Source organism: Rhagoletis zephyria, unplaced genomic scaffold, assembly GCF_001687245.7.
Source record: "Rhagoletis zephyria isolate East Lansing unplaced genomic scaffold, Rhagoletis_zephyria_1.1 Rzeph_scaffold_30196, whole genome shotgun sequence".
NCBI lineage: Eukaryota > Metazoa > Arthropoda > Insecta > Diptera > Tephritidae > Rhagoletis > Rhagoletis zephyria.
Genome location: NW_016187252.1, coordinates 1 through 3,637, shown reverse-complemented (window position 1 = coordinate 3,637; position 3,637 = coordinate 1). Strand labels below are relative to the sequence as shown.

Genomic DNA, 3,637 nt, shown 5'->3' with positions numbered 1-3,637 from the left:
TCAAATTGGACCCATTTAACTTGTTAAATGAAAAAGAGCTTTTTGGAAAACACAATCGTCCACATTGAACATTTCGAGTTAACTTTGACGGTTGTTTGATAACACGCGAAATCAATCTTTGGAAATTGCATTCGTACTATCATCAGTTATGTAACCTGATAATGGAAATCGCTGCATATTTTTTGCGCACCATAGTTACATCACAAGCTAATAAAAGCGAGATAAAAAGGAAGTATTGAAGAGTCGTTCTTTCGCCTGCAGTATTGGTTTAAAAGTAGTTTATTCCCAACTACTTTTTCAATTTGCTGATTTTAGAGACAGTTTTTTTTTTATTCCGACAAGGTTTAGTAGTCGAGTAGATAGAGGTGTGCACTGCCACCTGGCAGGACACAGGTTTAATAACTGGTCGGAGCAACATCCAAATAATTTTTTTCTTTATTAGCAGCAGCTCCTCGGCAGGCAATAGTAAACCTCCCAGTGTTTTTCGGTCATGAAAAAGCTTCTCCTCCCGATGTGTGGCAGTGTCAAGGCGCACATCACAAATTGAAGGAGCAGGTGCGCCAAATACTAAGCAAATGTATGAACTGTCAATGTACATACTTATGTATATATGAATTGGTACATTAGTTTTGGTCTACTTACCTCAATGTACAGTTTACGTAAACACTAATAAATAATAAGCATGTAGATAATAACTAAAATTTTTGCTTTCAATTCTCAATGCTATATAAATAGTAAAGCTAATTGATTTTTCCCAGATTTGTTCAATAATTTGCAATTTTCAAAGTCAAAGTTGTTAGCAAACGCCAGTCAGGCAATCTTTTCTCAGGCAGTGCAACTCCCAACATCTAAACTGCATATGCCTGTGTTTTAATAAAAATATTTTTGTAGAGTTCAGTGTGAATGACTGCGAGCATTTCCAAAGGCCATAAATATCGGTCCTTGTATTGGTGCTACGTATAGATATGGATATAGAAAGCTATGAAGGAGAGATGAAAATTGTAGGTACTGAAGGAACTTTGTTCATCTCAACGAAACTGGCCTATGTTGTTCTTGCTTCACGCCTACATCTCTGAAAAAAATGCAAAAATTGCTATATTTTAGTAACTACTTGAGCTAAATTGCTCAAAAATTTGAGATTAGAACACCTATTCTTACAAAACTCGTCGCCAAAGCTATCAATTGATAAAAGTTTGACTAAGTTGGAGATGGCCATTTATATTATCAAATATTGCCGTCCACCAAGTACATTTTTAGGGGAATTTGAAACCGTATTCCTGAAGCTGAGTATATAGGGTGTCCTAGACCACCTGTCCAGCCCTTATGAAATGGAGACAATTTTTGTTATTGGAAGCCGCACGAATATGAGCTCCCTAGTCGGGGATCTATGCGGGAAAAAATACATAACTCTTAACCGAAACTTTTTTGTAGAATGGACTTTCGGTCTGTTTAAACCACTTTCGATCGAAACCCGAAGTTAGTAATACTACTAAAAATAGAGCATACCCGACTTGGTGGTTTATATTTTTTCGTTTATCAATAAAAATATTTTCGTCCATTTTAGAAGTTCAGGACAAGTTGAAGTTCGAAAGTCATTCAGAGATTTAAAAAGACTTATCCGATAAAAAAGTTTAAAAAAAGGTGTGTAATTTTACATACATATGTATGTGCAGAATCCGAATCTATGGTACATAAAAACATGTATATATATCCCATTAAAAAAAATGGACTTCCGGTCGGTCGGTTTAACACACTTCCGTTCAAAACCCGAAGTCGGTTATACGTACATATGTACACATATATGCACTGTATAAAACAAAAATTAATATTATATAAAATCGGCAGACTGTCAAACTTATTGCAGAAATTAAACACGCATACTTTTTTAAAACATCTAATGACTTTTAAGAAGTGTTGCACAGTAGGCGATTTTTGTATTTTTTCTTCAAATAAGCATGAATTTCTTATGAAATAAAATGCGGGAGACCGTTAGCAACAAACTTTCAAAAAATCAACGCCAGTGAACTACATATATTTTCATAAATAAATAAGGATAACTAAGCCAAAAAATGGTTCGTGAAAATAATTGTGAATATAATATTAGAACAAGGTGTACACTTCCATTTGTCGCCTAGTGTATGTACGTAGTCTGAAATCATAGGAAGTATTAATATGGCCGGAACTAGATAATACACGTGAACTTTTCCGCTTCCCGTTAAGGTAAAGCCAACAGCCGGATTATTTAGTTGTGTGCTATGTAATTGTTTTATGCCATGCAATAGCTCAAAACTGTGATAACAAATTAACATATTTTATTGAAAGTGCATGCCTTTTTTGCCAGTAAATATTAATTCATATGTATGTACAGTGCCGGTCATATCATTAGCAACACCATTTAAAAGTGATATTGTTTGCCTTTTATGTTTATTACAAAACCCATGTAAGCCCAAGATGAAAACTTTGTAGAAAACTAAAAAAATTCAACAAATTTCCAAATTTCAAACTTTTTTTTCAGAATATGCAGTTTTGTAGGTCATTCAATTTTAGTGTAATAATGCGCAAGTTTCAAGTGGCTAAATACTACCGTTGATTTTTTTTAAAAGGTTTTGTGGTTTTCTTCCATATGAAATAATATGGAAGCAAGTAAAAAAAAAAATCAACGGTAATTTTTAGCCACTTGAATAGGATATAAAACTGTATTCTCAGAAATATTCTAACATTTCTGCGAAAAAAGTTTGAAATTTGATGAACATTTTTTGATTTTTTTTAGTTTTCAATAAAGTTTTAAAGCGTTTTAAAAGAGAAGATAGTAAGTAATCTTAAGTGGCAAACAACATCACTTTGAAGCTGGGGTGCCATTGATATGACCGATACTGTACATACAATTGTAAAGTAAACATGGAGAGAGTAAACATAAAGAGATCAAAAATATAGATACTTCTTTTATAGTATTTTTTTCACGAGACATGCGAAAAAAGTTGTGCTTTACATACATACATTTATTTAAATTAATTTTTTAAATCACTTCAACTCATATTGATCTTTTGCAATTTACACAAAACTAGTTCATTTATCTTTACTGTTTACCCAAGTCGCGCTTAAACCTTTCGACCTTGAATCAATATACCTTAAATTATGGTTTTCGTTTTGCAATCGTAACTCAAGTGTTATTCCGGCCTTGTACTGATCGTCTTGAAGATCCGAATGACACTGGAGCCGCGATGTCCAAGCGCTGAGATTGAAGTATGGTTTTCGCTCCAAAGAAGTGCGACTTGAAGCTTTTTTCAGAAGTCGTATATACATATGTATGTATGTGTGAATATGTGAATGTAACTGCAGTAGAATCCGTTTATAACGACTCCGCATGTAACGACCGGCCGCTGTTAGCGACGTAAACACAACCTCAAATTGTAGTTTAGCAACGTAATTTATGAATAAATTGTCCGGTTAGAACGATAAAAGTTTTAAAAATTAGAAGCGTCGCACAACATGTTATGCAGCAACTGAACATCGAAGGCGCATATCTCTGGTCTGGTCTGGTCTGGATAACGTTAAGTTCACAGCGACATTTGTCTTTTTCATTCGATTTTTTTTCGACAAACGTCAATTTTGGATTCACTTGATATAAACTATTGCA

The 3,637-nt window shown here is 33.8% G+C and overlaps 1 long non-coding RNA gene across 1 annotated transcript; it reads right to left on the bottom strand.

Annotated features, from left to right (window-relative positions):
- Nucleotides 1-929: 929 nt before the first annotated feature.
- On the bottom strand, nucleotides 930-3,196 carry LOC108383034 (uncharacterized). The gene is made up of 2 exons (XR_001849722.1): nucleotides 3,128-3,196; nucleotides 930-1,072 (listed from the first exon to the last, which is right to left on the bottom strand). It is a non-coding gene; the product is annotated as an uncharacterized LOC108383034 (long non-coding RNA).
- Between the last annotated feature and the right edge of the window lie 441 nt (nucleotides 3,197-3,637).